The 23,138-nt window shown below is 42.5% G+C and overlaps 1 pseudogene; it reads left to right on the plus strand.

Annotated features, from left to right (window-relative positions):
• The first annotated feature begins 7,587 nt into the window (after window positions 1–7,587).
• Window positions 7,588–7,706, plus strand: LOC143984629 (5S ribosomal RNA; annotated as a pseudogene).
• Window positions 7,707–23,138: the final 15,432 nt, after the last annotated feature.

The following is a 23,138-nucleotide window of genomic DNA, read 5'->3' on the forward strand; positions in this document are numbered from 1 at the left end:
AACAAGTATTTTATTTTTATTAATTTTTAATGTCAAAAAAGGTCAATTGTTTATGATACACAGTAAAATGCTTAAGGTAACCAAATTAAAGTTTAAATCTACTTTAATCTGAGCAGTGAACTACAGAAGAATTTTTAAAATGATCACACATTGTATAAAAAAACAATACAAAAAATCCACTGTCTTAAAGCGGGAGTCCACCGGGACTCCGCGTTTTTTTTTTTTTTTTTTTAAAAGCCAGCAGCTACAAATACTGCAGCTGCTGACTTTTAAATAGTGACACTTACCTGTCCAGCGCGCCCGCGATGTCGGCACCCGAAGCCGATCGCTCGCTCGGCTGCCGGGTCCCGCCGCCATCTTGGGTATGGGAATCAGGAAATGGAGCCTTTCGGCTTCATTTCCCGGTTCCCTACTGCGCATGCGCAAGCCGCGCGGCGCAATCCGGACGGTCCCCGCTGCCTCTGGGAGCTGTGTGTTTCCCAGCAGGCAGCGGGGCACTTGCTGAAGGGGGCGGGCGCTTGCGGAACGGGGGCGTAACCTATGCTCGTTCCGCAGAGAGCTAGCCCGGAAGTGGGTGCAGTTACCTGGATTATCCAGGTAACTGCACCCCCCTCCCCCCTGAAAGGTGCCGATTGTGGCGCCGGAGGGGGGGGGGATTCCGATGAGCGGAGGTCCATTTTAGGGTGGACCTCCGCTTTAACATTATCAGAAAAGACATTAGTCTTATTAGTCTTATTTATTGGACAGTGCCACTAAAGTAACACAAACCAACAAATCAAAATTAAATTTTCTTAAAATGTTCTAGTGTTACAAGGAACATCATGCTTGAACTGAACACTTTTATACTGTTTATTGAATAAGGCTAATACTAGACATGTGAAATTCGTTTCATTCTGAATTACCGTATATACTCGAGTATAGGTCGATCCGAATATAAGCCGAGGCCCCTAATTTACCACAAAAAAAATGGGAAAACGTATTGACTCGTGTATAAGCCGAGGGTGAGACATGCCTGTCCATCCCTGTGTGTCCATCCATCCCTGTGTGTCCGTCCATCCCTGTGTGTCCAGCCCTGTGTGTCCGTCCATCCCTGTGTGTCCGTCCATCCCTGTGTGTCCGTCCATCCCTGTGTGTCCGTCCATCCTTGTGTGACCAGCCTACCTGTGTCCCGAGCCTGTGTCCCGAGCCTGTGTCCCGAGCCTGTGTGCTTCTGCACATACTGCGGCCATGCCAGGATCGCCGCACCTCTTCTCGTCTGACAGACGGCGGCCATTCCACTGTTCAAAAGCCGCGCCTCCGTCTGTGATAGGCGGAACACTCAATTTCCCAGCAGTCTGTGTTCCGCCTATCACGGACATCCTCTCATCCTCGTCCGTAGTATGAGGATGAGCGGATGTCCGTGATAGGCGGACCACTGACTGCTGGGAAATTGAGTGTTCCGCCTATCACAGACAGGGAGGCACGGCATTTGAATAGTTGAATGGCCGCCGTCTGTCTGCTCGACACGCTGATCGGGTAGACAGACGGCGGTGACTCGAGTATAAGCCGAGGGGGCACTTTCAGCCTAAAAAAAGAGGCTGAAATCTCGGCTTATACTCGAGTATATACGGTAGTTTTTTAACGAATTTTGACAAATTCGGCAATACCCAAATTAATGAAAACCCATTTAACTAATTTTTCTGAATATTTGAAAATTCCTAAATTCCTAAATTCGGAATAGGAAAATCCAAACACCCAAGAATTCCAAAATCTGAAATAATAACTAACTAATAATAACTAATGCTGGCCATACACGGTTCAAATTTTGAAAAAATTTTCTTTCGAAAATCGTATCTAAGAATTTTCGTATGAATTTCGCACCATTAGTGGGCTTGCAGCAACAGCCGATTTTCGTGTGGAAATCAAATTTGAGGAATCGGACAATTTTTTGAAAAACAAATGATATTCTAATCACTGATGGGAGAATCGTGTGAGAAATGTAATAAGAAAAGAAAATTTATGGATAGAAAAGAAGATTCCTGGTCACGAAAATTATTTTCTGTAGCAACATGAAGTAAAATTGAAGGCTTGGTCGGCCAAATTTCGAAAATCAATGGTGGCATCATCGGATCACAAAAAAAAAAACTTTCTGATTTTGAAAATAAAATTTGTTCGAAATTTGATCATGTATGGCCTGCATTAACTATGACTAACTATTAAATTTATAGGTATTGGAATTTCTTTTCAAATTTGGCTGTTAGTGAACGTAACAAATACAATTTATCCGAAGTTACGAATTATCCAAAATAACGAATGTCGCATCTAAACAAATGGAACGTAATGAATCAATAATAATAAATAACACAAACTTTTTATTTATATTATTTATTATTAATTTTTTCCATTCCATTTGTTTAGATGCGGCATTCATTATTTCGGATAATTCGGGATTAAATTCGGGATTTGTATAAATTCGTATTTGTTACGTTCACTAATAGCCAAATTTGAAAGGAAACTCCAATTCCTATAATTTAATAGTTAGTTATTATTAGTTAGTTAATTAGTTATTCTTTAGAATGTTCAGATTTTTCTTATTTTCGAATTTACGAATTTTTAAATTTATGAAAATTCAAATTTATAAATTGCAATCATATGAACTGAAAAAAATAAACAAAAAAAATAAAAACTAACCACCTCCCCCCGCATTAATTTATCGTATGCACAAGTTAAAATGGTTTGCTGCAAACGACATTAAGAAAAAATATAAAAGTTATATAATTCCAAACGGTACACATTTTATTGTAACATGATTTCATAGATGATTTATTTACAACAAACATATTGGGGCATTAAATATTATTATTATTATTACTATTATACAGTATTTTTTATAACACCAGCAGTTTGTGCAGCACTTTTGTAATAAAGAGGGACAGTGTAGTTATAATACAAGACAAAGGAGTTAGGGGTGCCCTGCTCCTGAGAGCTTACAATCTAAAGGGAAAGGGAAGTGATACAAAAGTCATCAATCATTTCAGTATATTATGAACAAAACCATAAACAACAGGATATACACAACGAACATTATGTGTGACAAAAATTAAGTGTTAAAGCAAACGTAAGTAAACAAACCATACTGCAGTAAGAGTAAAATTTTGTCCACGAGGACACAGATCTGAAAAGTGAATTTTTTGTGTACAGTGGAATTTATTCATCCAGATGTTTTGCCATTTTCATAATTCCTATAGAGGATATGTGAGTTTTCTTTTTTTGTAATATCATTGATTTTGAAAAGGAGTTATGGCTGCAGCCAGTTTAGAGTGATTGACCAGAAAGTTGCAAGATTAATGGAGTAAATGAGTGTGTGTTAAAATATATATCTAAAGCCAACTTCTTTTTGTTTTAGACAAAGTAGGGAAAGGTTAAAGCTCCTCTCATACTTCTTTTTCTTATTTTATTGAATAAAAAAGAAAGGAGCAACCGGTGTCCAGAGAAATGCAATTCCTAAAGTATTGTCCATAGACATATTATTTATTAAAAAGTAGCAACATGCAAATCAAGCTGACGTGTTTTGGGGGAATAGACTCCCCCTTCTTCAGGGCTGTTGCTGCGTACTATTTGATAGGAACAATTCCCATAAATGGTCATGTTGGATCAAGGTTTCAGAAACCAGGATGGCAGGATGCCAGCTTTAGTTCCTTTATTTTCTGTACTGTATACACAACAAGAGGTTAGAGGAAATCTCTCCACCTGTCACCAGAACAAGTGTTCCCATTGGAAGACTTCCCCCTATTCCTATGTCAGTGACAACTCTCAATCTTGGAATTGGAGTCCCATTGAAAATGACCATTGTGGGACATAGAGAGGATGAATCTAGCCAGCACTGATACAGATAGAGGCAAAACGCTGACAAAGGTTCTCACCCTTTCATATTCTATTCAAAACTAAATTAAAGTTTTGGATTTAGATACACCAAGCCATCAGTAGTAGATCAATTAGGTCCTGTAAGTTGCAAAGTGGGGCCTCCACGGATTGGACTTTTTTTCTATGACATCCTATAGGTGCTCGATGGGATTGGAAGTCAACACTTCAAACTCGTTGTTCCTCAAACCATTTTTGAATTCATCAGACTCCGTCAACTTCTTTCATTGCTTCCTGGTCCAGTTTTGATGTTCACATGCCCGTTGTAGGCATTTTTGGCTGTGGACACGGGTCACCATGAACACCCTGACCAGTCTGTGCAGGCCTGTACGCAACAAAATGTGATGCACTGTGTGTTCTGACACCCTTCTATCCCTTCTATCATTAGAACCAGAACCAACATTAGCTTTTCTTTAATCGCGTATCACGGGACACAGAGCCATAGTAATTACTATGTGGGTTATAGTCCACCTTCAGGTGCTGGACACTGACACACCCTAAATATAACCCCTCCCACTACTGGGAGTATCTCAGTTTTTTTCGCCAGTGTCTTAGGTATTGGTCACGAGTAAAGATGTGCTGTGCTGAGCTCCTCTGGAGCAATCCTTGCTGGGGCAAGCTATGCAGCCGGATCCATTCAAAGTGTCTTTTATGCCAAAATGAATGAACCCGACAAACAAAGTTTTACCTATAACGCTTCTCTTTTAGAGAGCTGAACCCGGGATTCAGTACTTTTGGTATTAAGGCCATAAAGTTTTACTGGCAGGGTGCTTTTTACAGGTCCAGGATTGTGGGTTCCCCGAGGGTCCCCTGTTCCTGAAGGTTTGTTAATGGAACCCACCGCGAAGGGTGAAGATTGGGTCTGTTGGTTTTATCACAGAAAACCCTGCGGCGGGAAAGCTAAGTGGAGTTTTTCTAAGGAATTTTTTCATTTTCTTATGAAATGTATCCTTTAAAGTAAATGTTGTCATGCCTAAGTGTCACCACTGGGGGCTGTATGGATCACGTACCTTCTCATGCTTTGCTCAGAGTCACACTATGTCACAGAAGCAGCAGGCTTTTTTCCTCCGGCTAGCAAGCAGACCTCCAGTAAGTTTGGGGGTTTTGCTTCCTCCAGACACCCCCACCTGAGCTGAACTCTTCCCCTCTTCAAGAGGCTGAGTATAAAGGAGAACTAAAAACGATCGGCAATGCTGTTTTCTTCCACCGCTCCTACACGGCAGCGGCCTCCAGGTCTCCTCCACGCCATCCCTCCCTCACTAATCCGGTCCCGTCAGATCTGAGGCCCGTGCTTGCACAGGAAAACTCTTTTTTTTAAAAAGAAAGGAGGGGGCGCTAAGCGAAGGTGGGGGCGAGGCTTAGCAGGGCATTGGTGTCCTCCAATGCGGGAGTGTGTTTTAAAAAAAAAACTCCATTTATGCTGGCTGCAAAATTGTTGGAAAGACATAAGAGCAAAGAAGAGCATAAAAGAGGTATTGCTGATACAGACATTTCCTATTTGACACATTTACTATTTGCATGAGGCTGAGCGTTAATAACAGCAGCTGTGGCTGGACTATTGCTCAAGCAGTGGATGTGATTTCTTCTGGTAGTACCTCTGCTTTGTGCATCGGGCTATGGTAAGAAGGGGGGTTGAAACCCCCAAAAAAGAGCTAAAAGGGTCTCCCTCAAGCTCTGGAAAGCCTACTCATCTCTATAAATGGCATACTCCCCTGAGAGGGGGTGGCTGGTCAGAGTGAGCATCTGAGCCATGAAATGTCTGCAACTGTTTTTAACACTGCAGCCCCTGTTTATTTTATGATATTTGAAAAAAAAGTCGCATCCCAGTTGGGGTCAAAATGCAACAGGTTCTCTTCCATTACCCAGGACCCTCAAACTGAGAAACTAGGGGAAGGAGAAGACGAATTCCCTCAGGGGACTGTGGTGAGGTTGATGACTCCTCTTCAGAGGTGTCAAATGTGGGAGAATCAGCTGTTCCAATGTTAAGATTGATGGTGCAATTTCTTGCTGAATGATCCGCTCCACATTTATGTACCCTTAACTGAGTGTTTAGGTAAACTGAAGCCTCCTCAAGCTGTTCGGGCCTTTTCCTGTCCATTCGTTGCTGGAAAAGCTTTTTGGTATATGAGAGGATCACCCAGATAAGCATATTTTTCCCTCCTAAAAAGTTTCTCACACTTTATCCTATGGTGGAGGAAATTAGGGTATACCAGCAATTAACGCTGCTACATCCTCTGTGAATAAGTTTGACTTGTCCAGCAGAAAATGCTCAAATGCTTAGGGATCCAATGGATAAAAAGGTGGAATTCCTGTTGAAAAAAAAAAAAACACATTTTTTTCTCTGGCAGATTGAGTGTCTCAGCCTGCACTGACAGTAATTGCTTAATCATTGAGAGACCAGTTTAAACAGGTGTTCAAGGTTATCCAGCTCAGCGGGCCCAGGAGGCAACTTTATGTTTGCAATAGTTGCTATGAGAGATTCTAACCTTCAGGCCTTGCGCACTTCGCTAAGCGCCTTTTAAGAAGCTCCTGGCTAGTCTTCCTTTTTGCGGTATAACATCTATTTGGGGATGTTTTGGATAATATATCCAAAGAAATTCTAATAGAAAGCACCCCTTTTGCCATTTAAGAAAAGGAGTAAATGTGTTTTCTTTTTAAAGCTCCTTCTCCTGTGCCAGCAGCATCTGCCTCCAGGCAGTCACAGCAGCTTCCACGTCAGGTTCAATCGAATACAGGGAATTCTTCTGCAGTTCTCAAGAATCTGGCAGGAAGAGTGTCGAGACGAATGGGGGACTTCCTCAATAGCTCCAGGGTACAAACTGGAGTTCCAAGAGTTCCCATCTCCTTGTTTTCAGATCAAACGTTTCTAAGGATCCAGAGAAAAAGAAATAAGTGATCATGGGGGTCTCCATGTAAGAAAAGAGGTTGGAGTTTGATTCAAACCTCTTTTTTCACAGTGCCAAATCCGAATGGACATTCGGGATCTCAAAAATCGAAATTCCATTCCTGAATATAACCACTCTTTTTCATATGGAGTCAGTCCAAATCAGTTATCTCCATCCTACAAGGAGGAGAACTTCTGACGTCAATCGACATCAAATATGCATACCGCCATATGCCTATTTCCTCACTCACTAGTAATATCTATTTTTCAAGGTGGAAAATCTTAATTTTCAGTGTGTAGCTCTGCTTTTCGGTCCAGCTACTGCACCTTGAGTGTTTACAAAGGTTCTGGCCCCTCTTCTAGCCAGATTAAGGGCCCAAGGTATAATGATTATGGTTTACCTAGTCAATTTGTTCTTGATAGACCAGTCGGTAGCCCGCTTAGACCAAAGTATGGTCACCACATTCAACTACCTGGATAATCTAGGTCAGATTCTCAACCTAGGAGAAATCTTCTTTAAAACCATGAAGAAGGCTAAAATACTTGGGTCCGATCATAGGTACACCCAGAAAAGGGTATTCTTACTCCAGGCAAAGATCAGCGCCATAAAGGAACTAATTTAGGTGGTTGAAGCAAGATGAATTTCTTCTATTCAACTTTGCACAAGGTTATTGGGAAAGATGTTGACTTTATTCGAGGCCGTTCCTTATGCTCAGTTTCATTCGAGACTGCTGTAAAATAGTATCCTATCGGCTTGGAACAAAGGGTTGAAGCTCTACATTCCCAATGCGTCTAACTCCAAAGCCTACGGCCACATCACCCTGATAGCGCATAATCTCGTCTGATCTTGGAGGCTAAGCAGGGTTGGGCCTGATTAGAACCCAGATGAGAGACCACCTGGAAATACCAGGTGCTGTAGGCTGGGTGCACCGGAGCCTCAGTTTATGGTTAATATCCAAAAATCTACTAAGGGGAAATCCTTCCTTCATTTACCTGGGAAGTGATAACAACAAATGGTAACCTTTTTTGTTTAGGTTGGGGAACAGTCCTAGAAGAGGCAATGGTCCAATAGAAGTGGCCCACATCAGAAATGGCCTTGTCCATTAACATTTTAGAAATTTAGGCAGAGCTCTTGGTCCTGAGGTCCTGAACATTCAGTTTACGGTATTGTCCTGCCAGGATTCAATCTGACAATGCCAAGGCAATGGCCTATATTAATCACCAAGGGGGCACAAGAAGTTGTGCGGCTTAGAGAAAGGTGCATCATATCCTATCTTGGGCAGAAAACAATGTACTTTGCCTATCGGCAGTCTTCATTCTCGGAATCAAAAATTGGCAGGCGTACTACTTGAGTCACCAGCACTTGTTCCCGGAGAATGGTTCCTTCACCCCGATATCTTCCTGTCAATATGTCAAAAATGGGGGATCCCAGACATAGATCTGTTTGCGTCCAGGTTCAACAAATAAATTGACAACTTTGTGTCAAGAACAAAGGATCCGCTAGCATGTGTAACAGATGCCTTGCTATTCCCGTGGAATCGGTTCTCACTGAGATCATAAAGATGGCAGTAGGGGACCCATGGATCCTACCATCACAGCCAGACCTTCTCTCACAAGGTCCGGTGTTCCATCCTACTTTAACCTCCCTGGCGGTACGATTATTTCGGATTTTAGGTGCTAAAAGCGGTACCATTATTTTGCATGAAAATTTGGCGTTTTATATTGTAGTCCTGTAATTCTTAGGAATAACTCTCTTAAATCTGTCCAAACCAGAGTCTAGCAGACATCCCGGGTATGATAAAGTTTTAAAAATTAAATCATAAATTATAATATAATAAATAACTATAAATAATTGTACCAAATAATAATATAACAATAATAAAAATTATTCAATAATGTAATCAAATCAAAAACACTGAAATTTGCTCAGTTGCAGAATTGTCACTGTCATTACTTTTCAGTATTTGATGACGGATCTCCCCACAAATCGCTATTGCTAAATTCTGCGAGTGATTCCAATTTATTATCGCTGTTTTCTAGCTGTCTAAAACCATTTTTGATGTAAAGTCACAGTTTGGTTGCTATGGACAATCTCCAGTTTCCAGGCAGAAAGAACAGTTTTTATTATATAAAACTGCATGCAGAGCACTGGACAGACCACTAGGGACAAAGGGGATGTGAAATATTTACATACAGCAATGTAATCTGTAAGATTACATTATACTGTATGTATACTGTGTGTTTCACTTTTTGAATTTGGCGCCGATCTCCGTCCCCGTGCTTCGCAACGCTCGCAGGGAACGGAGATCAGCTCCGTGATAGATCGAGCGAGACACGGCTCGCTCGTACAGCGGGGAGACAACAATGGATCCGAGGGAGAAGGTAAGTAAATATCCTCCTGGATCCAGCGATGCAGTCCCGAGTCTGGCTCGGGGATACCGCTTTTGGTATAAAAATTCCACCCCGAGCCAGACTCGGGAATACCGCCAGGGGGGTTAAAAACTATAAATTTAACGGTCTGGCTATTGAGACCCACACCCTCAAGAAGTGTGGGCTGTCAGGTTCATTAGTTTCTACCTTGGTTAATGCAAGGGAGCTGGCCTCCATAATTATATATTATGGATTCTGGGAAACATATGTATCCTGGTGTGAAACCAGGAGTTGCAACCTAAGAAATAGGTCAAAGGTAGAATCCTTGACTTTCTGCAGATGGGGTGAGAAATAAGGCTGGCCTTGGGTGCTTTCTAAGGACAGGTCTTGGCCTTATAGGTATTATTTCAACGACCACTTGCTTCTCATTCTTTGGTTTTAATTTTATTCAGGGGGTAACACGACTTAATCTCCAGTTAAGTAACCCCCGAACCCTTGGGACTTGAATTTAGTTTTGTCGGCATTACAAAACAGCCTTTTTTTTGCCCCGATACGACATATTCCCTTGGTCCTTTTTGACAAGGATTTTTTTTTTTCTGGTAACCATATCTGCTGCAAGAAGGGTATCAGAATTGGCTGCTCTTTCTTGTAAAGAGCCATATTTTTATTGTTCACAAGGATAAAGTAGTATTGCGTCCTCATCCTAACTTTTTACCGAAGGTAATACCAAGTTTTTATCTAAACCAGGATATTGTTGTACCTTCATTTTTCTCAAAACCCTGTTCTATGGAAGAAAAATCACTGCATTCTCTTGATGTGGTTAGAGCAGTCAAAGTCTACTTAAAGTCGACTGCTCAGATTTGGAAAACTGATGTTTTCTTTGTGTTGCCTGAAAGTCCTAAACGAGGACAGGCAGCATCGAAATCTACTATTTCTAAATGGATTTGACAAGTAATCGTTCAAGCTTATAGGGCTGTTAGTGCTTGTGGGCAGTGCATCACCAAGCCTCCATGGCTCAATTCTGCATGGCCGCAACTTGGTCTTCAATCCATACATTTACCAGATTCTATCTGGTGAATGTAAAAAGACATGAGGATGTCGCCTTTGGGCGAAGTGTACTGCAGGCAGCAGTATAAATCCTCTGATCTCATGGTGCCCTACTTTGGTTTTGTCTCCCTCCCCTCAGTTGGCATTGCTCTGGGACATCCTACATAGTAATTACTATGGCTCTGTGTCCTGCAGACAGCAGTATAAATCCTCTGATCTCATGGTGCCCTACTTTGGTTTTGTCTCCCTCCCCTCAGTTGGCATTGCTCTAGGACATCCTACATAGTAATTACTATGGCTCTGTGTCCTGTGACATACAATTAAATAAAATAGGATTTTTATAACAGCTTACCTGTAAAATCCTTTTCTTTTGAAGTTCATCACGGGACACAGAGGTCACGCCACGCTTTCTGGTATACACGTGTAGTGCTTTGCTACAAAACTGAGATACATCCAGTAGTGGGAGGGGTTATATAGGAAGGCAACTTCCTGTTTAGGGTGGGCCAGTGTCCAGCACCTGAAAGTGGACTATAACCCACATAGTGATTACTATGGTTCTGTGTCCCGTGATGTACTTCAAAGGAAAAGGAACTTACTATTTACTATTTTTTAGCTCTTGTATTGGATCTGACTATACAGGCCAGCCTTTACGTCCTACACGCACCAATGAGCATTGATCGCTCATGACCCTCTCAACGGTTTGCTGGTTTTCCTTCCTTGGACCTCTTGGTAGGTCCTGACTACTGCAGACTGGGAACATCCAACAAGAGCTGCAGTTTTGGAGTTGCTCTGACCCAGTTGTCTAGCCATTACAACTGGGCCCTTGTCAAAGTCATTCAATTCCTTACAATTGCCCATTTTTTTCGGCTTTCAATACATCAGTTTAAGAGGCAGCATGTTCACTTGCTGCTCAATATATCCCACCCACTCCCTAATGTCATTGTAACAAGATAATCACTGTTATTCACTTTACCTATCAGTGGTAATAATGTTATGGCTGATCGGTATAATGACACCATTTGATTAATGAAGATCTAAATTTCCTTCCAAAACATTTGGAATAGTGAGATATCCCAGCATGTAATTAAAAGGTTTTCTTTGCTTTCAACATCCCTAGAAATATCTGGAGCAGCAATGTGAATGGAAAGTGTATGTTCTGTCCAGTATGAGGTACCTTTTATATGTGACCTTGGCATTCCTAACAGACCTTCATTTGGACTCAGAATATTTTGTCCAGGAATATCGAAGATCTGAGATCAGATTTTCACACAAGGATATATCAAAGGTATTGGGATGCCTGCATTTACACACATCTGAACTTTATTTGGCATCCCAGTCTTAGTCCGTAGGGTTCAATATTGAGTTGGCCCACCCTTTGCAGCTATAACAGCTTCTGGGAAGTCTGTTCACAAGGTTTAGGAGTGTGTCTATGAGAATGTTTGACCATTCTTACAGAATCCCATTTGTGAGGTCAGGCACTGATGTGGACGAGAAGGCCTGGCTCCCAGTCTCCGCTCTAATTCATTCCAAAGGTATTCTATCAGGTTGAAGTCAGGATTCTGTGCAGGCCAATCAAGTTCCTCCATCTCAAGGAGGTCCATAAAGACATGAATGAGCAAGTTTGGGGTGGAGGAACTGGATTGGCCTGCACAGAGTCCTGACCTCAACCCGATAGAACACCTTTGGGATGAATTTGAGCGGAGACTGCAAGCCAGGCCTTCTTGTCCACATCAGTGCCTGACCTCACAAATGCGCTTCTGAAAGGATGAGCAAACATTCCCATAGACACACTCCTAAACCTTGTGGACAGACTTCCCCGAAGCTGTTACAGCTGTAACGGGTAGACCAACTCAATATTGAACCCTGTGGACTATAGTTTATATATATAGTTCAGTTACTAAGTTCATTCAGTGGGTATAGAGGAGTGAGATAAAGTTTTAATCGCCTTGGAATTTTTGAAATACATTTTGAAGGTTATACCAGGAAAGTTTTCAGGGTCTTATAGGGGAAGATGTAATAAGTTGCTTAAATTGGTTGTAACTCCGGGAGTGATGTCACCGGACAGAGCGGTGTACGAGGACTGATCAGGGCCGGATTAACATAGGGGCTATTGGAGCTGCAGCTCCAGGCCCCTTTCTCAAAATAGGCCCATTTGCCCAAAAAAAAAAAAAAAAAAAAAAAAAAGATCGACTTCAAGGATTGTAGCTCGGCGATTAGGAGTCACAGAGACCCCATATTTGGTGGGTAGGTAGCTAAAGACCCACCCCAGCACTGGTTAAAATATGGGGCTGCTATCATATATGGTTCCGGAGATACAGGTCCCCTTGCGCAGCCTGTCAGAAGCTACATACAGAGCGGCAGTATAAATACAAGCTGGAACACTCTGCTGCAGACTGAGAGGATGAACTCACAGAGCTTATAATAATTATTTGTATATTACTTATGATAATTAACCCCTTCCCACCCAGGCCCATTCTGAGACTTCTCTCCTACATGTAAAAATCATCATTTTTTTATGCTAGAAAATTACTCAGAACCCTCAAGCATTATATATTGTTTTAGCCGACACCCTATGGAATAAAATGGTGGTATTTGCAACTTTTTATGTTGGAAAGAAACTGTTTCATTCATAAAAAAAAAACACTAAAGTTATCACGATTTTTTGTTGTGCACTAAGAGATGCTTTACATTTTTTTACAGGTTACATGTTTAGAGTTACAGAGGAGGTCTAGTGCTAGAATTATTGCTCTCGCTCTAATGATCTTGGCGCATGTAACCTGTGTGTATCTGGCTCTGATACTAACCAGTACCTACCCAGGGACTGACTAGTATCTCTCCCCAGCCTGTCCCCACACACCCTCTCACCTGCTGACCTGTGAATGGGGCAATCACTCCCGCAGTGTTATTGTGTTCTGCCAGTGAATACAATGATTAGTGTTGCTAACTATAGCTGGCAGCACTGATTGTTTTGGGGAAAACCTGACAGGCTGGTTGCACTCAAGTCGCTTAATAGGTTGACTTGTGTAAAACCAGCTAGCCCATACATAGATCGACTATGGCTGGTCTCTGCTTAATTGGTGTAATTTCAATCCATGTCTGGCCCGCTTAACCACTACGCAGTCCCTAAACATCCTTCCACAAACCTTTACATTGTTCCTTCCCAGATTACTTCATCCTCCTCTCCTATATATAGTGCCTACGGTCATACTCTCCACACTTCTCTCCTATACATAGTGCCCACTGTCATACTCTCCATACTTCTCTCCTATACATAGTGCCCACTGTCATACTCTCCACACTTCTCTCCTGTACATACTGCTCACTGTCATACCCTCCACACTTCTCTCCTATACATAACGCCCGCTGTCATATCCTACACTCTCCTCACCTGTACATAGTGCCCACTGTCATACACTTCTCTCCTGTACATAGTGTCCACTGTCGTACCCTTCACACTCCTCTCCTATACAGTGCCCACCGACATACCCTCCATACTCCTCTCCTATACATAGTGCCCACCGCCATACCCTCCATACTCCTCTCCTATACATAGTGCCCACTGCTATACCCTCCATACTCCTCTCCTGTACATACTACTCACTGTCATACCCTCCATACTCCTCTCCTATACATAGTGCCCACCGCTATACCCTCCATACTCCTCTCCTGTACATACTACTCACTGTCATACCCTCCACACTCCTCTCCTATACATAGTGCCCACTGTCATACCTCCAACACTTCTCTCCTATACATAGTGCCCACTGCCATACCTCCAACAATTCTCTCCTATACATAGTGCCCACTGTCATACCCTCCACTCCTGTACATACTACTAACTTTCATACCCTCCATACTCCTCTCCTATACATAGTGCCCACCGTCTTACCCTCCCTCCACACTCCTCTCCTGTAATTACTGCTTACTGTCCTACTCTCCTGTACATAGTGCCCACTGTCATACCCTCCACACTCTTCTCTTATACATAGTGCCCAATTTCATACCCTCTACACTCCTCTGCTGTGCATACTGCCCACTGTCTTACCCTTCACACTTACCCTTCACACTCCTCTCCTGTACATAGTGCCTTCTGCCATACCCTCTGCACTCCTCTCATGTACATAGTGCTCACTGTTAGACCCTCCACATTTCTCTCCCTCACCTGCACATACTTCACACTTTTATACCATCTACACTCCTCCCCTATGCCTCTTACCCACAAAAACTGTTCTTTAAAATTATATGTTAAAATTATATGTTAAAATTATATGTTCCTCAATGTTACCAGCTCTAGAATGGGCACTTTTGTCAGTTCAACTAAAGGAAATCTCACAGTCCTCATATTTGTTCTGCCCCATTATTAGTACTTATTTTATTTTGTAATTACTATTGTGATGTATAGAGGAACACGGGGGATGTCAGCTACTCTAAACATAGCACTTGTAAAAAAAGCGTCCCTAAAATATATTTGAAATGTTGACAACCATGTACTTAGGCACTGCCCAAGGGCCACAGGGTCAGTAGGGGCCCCATGAGAGGCTCCGGTGATAGTAAAGCGGTAGTAAACTTTTCTAACATTACTACTTTTTAGAGGCCCTTGGGGAGGTTATGCCATAATGTACAAGTGTGCCCAGCATATTAGCACATTAGGGTACACTTACCTGTCAGACCTCCAGTGCTGTGCTGTGATCAGTTTGGCGGGGCCCGGGCACTTCCATCTTCACCCGGTCTTCCTTCTGGGTTCTGTGCCTTCCGTCATTTGCCTTGGCCAAGCTGCGTTGATGTCATTCCCTCTTTCTCCCATCCCCTCCTTTCTCTCTCATCCTCCCTCCCTTACCCCTCACACCTCTTTCATCCCCTTTCTCTCTCTCTCTTCCTCTCTCTCTCTCTTTAATTTAATTTGTTATAACAAAAAATAGTTTGCATTTTTATTTATTTATTGTTTATAAAAGGCCCCATCAAAATCCTCAGCACCAGGCCCACAATGTTCTTAATCTGGCCCTGGGACTGATGTGGGGGGCTTCGATCTAAGGTAAGTAATTCATAACGAGCTAGTATGATATGCATACAACCGTGTTTACAACCTCTTTAATCTGTATATTTCTGAGTACTTTGAAAAGGAGAATCTGTGTTAAAGAGAATGAGGAACACCTCTCTAGTATTTTCCTGGGAATTTCTATGTGCTTTTCAGAAGAAAGATCCATTTTAGTTTAAAAAGTATATTGTTAAAAAAAATGGCTGCTAATCACCATGAACACAGCAGTTCCTGTGATAATGTATATCAATACACTATAACAATTTCTTTTTATGCTAATTATACAAAACCAATTAGTCAGACATAATACAAATGGGAGCTGATTTCCCCGGTTTACGTAATATCCTTTACATTATGCTGTCCAGACATCTGTGCTTTCTATGAAAAAAAATGTATTCTGCAGGCCCATAATTAAACCATCTTGCACATAATGCATTTTTTCATTAGCATCAGCATTGTGGTGTGGTTGAAGTCCCTTCTGTCTGAATTAAAGCAAACCTATGGCTGGATCACTCCCTGAGAGAACACAAGGCTTCCAACTGCTCCAGGGCTTGTTATTTGAATCATTTGTTTTTGACTCGATGTAAAGTTTTTGTTCTGAAAATGCTCTAACGTCAGGCCATTATTGATATTCTATTTTTAAAATTGATATGATAAAATCTATACTGTTGTGAACTTAGTTTGAACACTCAGCCAGTCTTTGGCTACATTCACACTTGGGCTGAATGTCTATGATTGTCCTTCAAGTGCTGAGATTCAGGTGTTTTTTGAGCATTTGACTTGGTGATTTGAGGAGGCTAAAGCAAGCCATTGACTGTTGGAATCTCGGCCAGTTTTGCAGGGCCCGGACAAGATTTGAACCATGTATGGGTAGGCTGACTGTACCCAAGTCGATCACCGGGTTTTCGCCTAAGTCGCCCGAGTCGATCACTGAGTTTTCTCCAAGCAGGGATTGCTCCCTGCGTCCCCCTGAGAACACAATAGCACCACAAGATTTATTCCACGATCAACACTGACTGTGTCAATGGGGAAATCGAGTGATTATTCGCACCATCTATAGCCAGCTTAATCCTTGCATCCGACTCTGCAGTTCTATGAGCCAGCTTTCTGGGCATCATTTCTGATATGCCTAAGAGCTTTTTTCCACAGTTTTCTTGGTGATTTGTTTATGGGGTAGGCCTCTAGATCTTTCCTCAACAGTCTCCAATTGCTCTCTTTGTGATAACACATATGCATTGTCAATTTGTACACACATACTAGGGCCATATTACACAGGAATCAATTCACCCAGCAGCATGAGAGGAAACTAGAGTACCGGAAGCCCAGCAAACACAGGGAGAACGTGCAAACTCCATGCAGATAGTGTCCTGGCCAAAATTCATATCAAGGACCCCATTGCTGCAAAGCATATGCTAACTAATAAGCCACTGTGAGCCACCTTAGGAGGTTATAAATAACTGCAAATGTTGCACTTATACGTTGCTTAGCATGCATACTCATAGCTCCCAACTGTCCCTGATTTTGAGGGACTGTCCCTGATTTGGAACAAAGTCCCTCTGTCCCTCTTTCCTCCTCATATGTCCCTCATTTTGGTCTGATCTATATAAGTTTTAGAAAAAAAATGCTCTATTTATCTTTCAAGAAATATTTCTTAGAGCTAAACCTTCTATCCAATTTCTAAATGTCTGCTTTTCTCAATTGCAAAAGCCAGTATAGAGCAATAATTGGGGTAAAAAAAACAAAAACAAAAAAAACAGTTGTGGGTTTAACTAATCTTTTTTTGTTTTTAAATGCCACCTTAAAGAGTGAGTTTACTTCCTCTTTCATTCCCTGTAAAGGCAAAGCATAATGGACTACTATGCATCGCATAGTAATCCATTATGTGTCACTTACCTGACACAGGAGCCAGCGAAGTCACCTCTGTCCCCTGTAGTTCCAAGCGTCCATCTTCTTGGTGGGTCTCCGTGGGTCTCGCTGCTCCGTCGCTGTGATTCGCCGGAGCAGCGATGACGTCACTCCCGCGCTTGCGCACGGGAGCCGAGACTCGCGGCATTGCCGTCATCGACGATGCCCCGCTCAGTGCGCATGCGCCGTAGATAGCGGTGCCTGTCTTGGGGCAAATATCTCCTAAACCGTATAGGTTTGAGAGATATTTCTTGGACCTACAGGTAAGCCTTAATCTAGGCTTACCTGTAGGTCAAAGTGGTTTGTAAGGGTTTACAACCACTTAAAGGGGACGTGTCGGGGAGTGTGTCCTATGCCTCCATACTTTTGCCAATAGGTGTCCCTCGTTTTTCCATCTCAAACAGTTGGGAGGCGTGCATGCGTACAACATTAAAAAATATCTGTCACAACGTCCACTTCCATTTAGGTATACGGGTTAGGGAAAGGTTGCACTCTATCGCGCATTAGCATGCAGAAACATGTATTTCTGAACGTGTACCAGAAACGCACAGGTGAGAATGAGGTCTTAAATGGTTTGTCTCAACCCTATACCTGCCACTTTTGCTGGAAAGCCTGGTCTGGTAAAATAAATAGAAAAATTACAGACTTACTGGTCAGATCACCAGGTAACAATAAAGGGAAAAAAGTCTAGAAAAAAATAAAACGAATGAAGCCACATCTAAGAATTGGCAAACTGATTTCTTGTGAAAAAAAAAAAACAATTGGGAAACTGCAATATTAAGTTGTTAAAAATAAAGTACTGCTTGTTATCAACCTTTATGTGTTTAGAAATGGCTTGATAGTCTCAAAATAAGTTCTGAATAGGAAGCATCACCCTATGGCCACCCTAAAGCATGTTCTCTCACATGAACATTTACTTCCATTTATAATCTATAACTGGTGACAACATTACTGCAATCCGATCTGTTTGATCTGTTTAAATGGGCTGCAGCTGAGTGGGTGTAGAGGAAGGGGTGAAAGGTCGGTAGATATCAATAATTAAAAACAAGGACAGCTGTGTAGTTTCTGTGTTGTAGAATTTATTCTCAGGATCTCTTGAGCAGTGAAAGCTTGGTGTTTTCCTTTGTTTAGGCCTCGGGGGCTGACATGGAAGTGAAGGAAGAAGTCAGTTCTATTAGTCACAGCACCGTACATTAGATGGTTGCAGTCCCTGGCTACAGTCATGTCTTCTTCATTCAAATACATACAGGACATATTCAGTCTGCCTAGGCAGATGTTCTTCCATATTATGTCTATATTATTAAATGAACAAGCAAAAATAAAAATAAACCGGGAGGCAGCAGGATTTAAAAGCATTGCTGATATATACTAACAAAAATGAAAATACAAAACATGTCTTAAAAAATAAAATAAAAAAAAGGGGGGAGACTCGATGGACCACTCTGTCTTTTTTCTGCCATCACTTTTCTATTTATATTCTATATGTTGACCGGTCATAACATTATATACGCTAACAGGTACAGTGAATAACACTGATTATCTTGTTACAATAGTATTTGAAAGTGGATTGGAAATATTAAGCAGAAAGTGAACATATTTCCCCTGAAATTGTTGTCTTGAAAGTAGAAGTAGAAAAAAATGGGTAATTGTAAGGATTTGAGCGACTTTGACAAGGACCAAATTGTAATGGCTAGACGACTGGGTCAGAGCAACTCCAAAACTTCAGCTCTTGTGGGATGTTCCCGGTCTGCAGTGGTCAGAACCTACCAAAAGTGGTCCAAGGAAGGAAAACCAGTGACTGGGTCATGGCTTGCTAAGGTTCATTGATGCACATGTGGAGTGAAGGCGTAGCCACAGACCAGTCAGGGTGTTCATAATTACCTGTGTCAACAGCCAAAAGCACCTACAATGTTTACGTGAGCATCAGAACTGGACCACAGAGCAATGGGCAGCACAATGGCTTAGTAGATGGCACTTCTGCCTGTCAGCACCAGGGTCGTTGGTTCGAATCCCAACCATGGCACTACCTGAGTGGAGTTTGCATGTTCTCCCTGTGTCTGTGTGGGTTTCCTCTGGTTTCCTCCCATGCTACAAATACATGCTGGTAGATTAATTAGCTCTTGTCTGAATTAGCCCCGGTATATGTATGAATGTGAGTTGGGGACCTTAGATTGTAAGCTCCTTGAGGGCGGGGACTAGTATGACTGTATAATACATATGTAAAGCACTACATAAATTGACAGCGCTACGTACATTAAATAAATAAATGGAAGAAGTTGGTTTTGTCTGATGCTGCTACTGTGCTATGCTGCCTGTATACAACATTCTGTGAACCATCAAAGTTGTAAATGGTACCCAATGGTTTAGCAGTTTGGCTGATTGGATTTTTCCTGAGCCATCTGTAGATGACCCCAATGAATTAAAAAAGGGATTCTTCTTTGCCCACTCTGGTTATCTCAGCAGTTGTACTGTTGTGGCGTCCTGACCCTCTAGCTTTGGAGGGACATCTAAATGGTGACAGCAGATATCCTGGGTTTTTAATATGGTGGCTTTTTTCCTCTTGCACATCTCTCACAGATGGGATGTTCCAATTCAGATTTAGGCACCTCTGAAGAAGAGTCTCAAAACCCTGTCTTGAAACATGTCAGGTTTTTCTTTCACATTATGTGGATGGCTGGGTGCATGTGTCGCTTACCTGGGGAAGAGATGACACCCAGATGCACTACGGGAAGAAGGCAAGGCAGTGGAGGCAGTGATGTGCTACTGACAGCTTGGGGCCAGATACCACAGCATACCTACAGTGGTCTAGTGGTGTCCATGCCTTGATGGATCTAGGCTGTTCTAGGCAGCAAAAGGAGGACCTACTTTAAATTAGGTGGGTGGTCATGTTATGATGGGTGGTCATAATGTCATGACTAACCGGTGTAAATGAATGCAGCAGTTTACCCTTATGATTAAAATGACGTACTTGATAGGGTAATCATGTTTTGTGGCAGTACTATGGTGCAGTGCACAGGACCACTGCAGGATCTCTGTATTCAGTAGAGTAATTTGCTTATGTGCCCCATAGGTTACTCGTAAAGGGTTGCCCATATGATGATTGGTTCTTCCATCTCCACAGTCCTGTACCCCTTGTATGGTTTACACAAAATTTAAAGATGAATGCCATCTTTGCTGTTTTTGCAGCCTTCATCCTTTCCAGCTGGAGTGTAGTAAGTCAAGCTTTTCTTATTTTCTAATAATGAGTTTCAGAGGTGGAGCCCCTCAAAGAATCTACTGACAGGATAAAAATTATTTCCATAGCATTATGGTAGGACAACAGTAAGTGAGGTGTATGGTACATAAGCATGCTGACGTGTACAAGAAAAACGAAACCTCTTCATATTTCACAGCATGTATGTTAGCCCATATAACAGCGATATTTCTGCCATTGCAGCTCATTTGGCCAACAATCTCCTAACCATAAATTTTGGTTGTGCGCTATAAACAGAAGACATTTAGAAGGGCTGATCCTAGGGTCACAGATGCCTAGGTGCAGAAATAATTGTGGCACCCCCACATGGGTGTGGTCATCTTACTAACTCCTCCCCTTTACACATGTTTCTATGGCAACGAGTTCCACCACTACTAGTAAAAAAAAAATTATCCCATAGTTTGCTGATGTTATAACTTTTGCGCAAACCAATCAATATACGCTTATTGGGACTTGTTGTCCTCCACTAGTTGGGGGTGGGTGACACATACTCAGCTCTGAGGGGTTCATACTGGCACTTGCAGTCATTCACTTTTGGAAGGGTTACATCCCCCAAAAGTGACAGACTGCAAGTCCCATCATGAACCCCTCAGAGCTGAGGATGTGACACCCCCCACCCCCAACTAGTGGAGGACAAGTCCCAACATGAGCCCCTGAGATTTAGGAATGTGATCCCCCCAAAAGTGAAGGACTACACCCTTAGCTCTGACAGGCTAATGCTGGGACTTGTAGTCCTTCACTTTTGGTGGGAGGTCACATCCTACACAGTGAGGGACTACAAGTCCCAGTATGAATTCCTGAAATCCGTCTTTGTGACCTCCTCCTCCCATCCCCATACAGGTGTCATCTGCTGCCAGCTCATGCTTCCTAATGACACACACACATGTTTTAATTCGTCCGCCTTACCTTAGGCATGTGCAGATCAACTTGCTCATGCTCTGACATGCTCTAATCTCCCTTCCGATAGGCTCTGAGAGGCATGTGCAGACATGCTGGAGAAGATGGGAGGAGGAGGTGGGTGGAACCAAAATTCACTAGGCAAGGAGGAGGAAGAAGTTAAATCTGAATCGCTCTGCTCCTCGTGACATCACCGGTTGCTAGGCTGTAGGCGATCCTAGCAACCATTGCGGGCAGTAGAGGCCAGCCATGCTACAAGAGAGTCTCGGCTGGCCAGAACAAATACTGAAGCACTGTGTGAGTAAATCGGAGCCGCTGCTGCTGAATGTAAGTGAGTGCCACTTGAGCTTTGGTGCCCCCCCTCTGCCTCAGCATGGGGCGCCTGGGCATGGTGCACTCAATGCACCGGCACAGGATTGGCCCTGACATTTAGTACAAGCTGTGCTGGGTGTACTGGTGATGCTGCCTGCCATTGATCTAATTTCTATGTGGCCCTCTTTAAAACTTTGCGTGTGGCTGTAGTTCTTTTACCACAAAAACATGCATTTGGGTTACATTTTTCCTCTGTCAGTCTGTATTCCCTACTAGAAGCTTCAATAGTAGATAACTACATTTAAAAAAACACACTGCTTTATTCAGCACATCATACGATGTGAAGACACAGCAAATAAAAGGTGGGTAACAGTTATGCTTGGACCACCTGACTTCTTGGGCCCAGACGTAGTAGCACCATCTGCACACTCCACACTTGTACGTAGGTCCAAAATGTACACGTGCACTTTGGTGAAATCTGTGGATTTTATCTGCTCATAACACCATAACATCCATTTTCACATCAAGATTCTCTGAAATAATTGTAAATATTAATCTCCTGGAAAAACGCAATGAATAGTGTTACACAAGGAGCAAGCATGAGAATCTGGCGCTTATATAAGACACGAAGCACACAAACAGGCTATCATACTGCCTTTGGCGCTTTATACCACCCATGTTCCACTACCTCAGCTGCTGCCTGTATCTAGGTCAATGAGAAGAAAAAGCTCTTCTGTACTTTTCTGTCTTGTACTGATAGTATTCAGAATCCTTCGTGTTCCTAACAAGGAGAGACGGCCTAACATTTATTTAGACAACGCGGTCAACAGGCTCTTCTTGACATCTATGGACCTATGTTGCTCTTGGCCACTAGACTAAACTCAATCTGTTTTACATAAAAGGCAGTACTGTGACACCACTGATATGTATCACATTGTATTAAAATTGTGTTTTAATTTAACCCCCCCCCCCATAAAAAAAACTTATTTTTGTTTAGTCATTTCAAGGATAGAGTTAGAATTTTACATTTCAGTTTGTGACCAATAGCAGAGTCCTGCCACCTTAGATAAACTTCTTTAGGCTGTTTGAAGCAGTCGTGGAGGCTCTGATGTAGTTGGAGTGGTCATTCCTCACTGAAGAAAGAAAACACAGCTCTTTCTCCTAAACCCAGTTACATGGCCTGGTTATATGTTGGCATGCATTTGTTTACTTATATTTTTGCTGAACAAATATGACTTTTTTAGATGTTACAGAAAACCTGCACAGTGCTTTCTTTACCTCACTGTAAGGCAGGCATAGATGAAGCAATTTTCTTCACTGAAACCATGGGTTGCAGGAAAGAAAATTGCTCGATTCCCCCATCAACACAGCTGTCCCTGGCAAGGGTTTTGCACAGAGTGGCCCCAATTCTCCTCTTCTGGCGTCCCCTAGCGGTGCTCCTGGCTCCTCTCTGCATCAATTGCCCCCACGCACAGCGGCATTTCATGGGGGCACTCATGCGGGCATGCTTCCAAGTCCTGCTGCTGAATCCATTG

This window comes from Lithobates pipiens, unplaced genomic scaffold (assembly GCF_037356315.1).
Source record: "Lithobates pipiens isolate NorthernLeopardFrog02 unplaced genomic scaffold, aLitPip1_a1.2 Scaffold_16, whole genome shotgun sequence".
Lineage (NCBI taxonomy): Eukaryota > Metazoa > Chordata > Amphibia > Anura > Ranidae > Lithobates > Lithobates pipiens.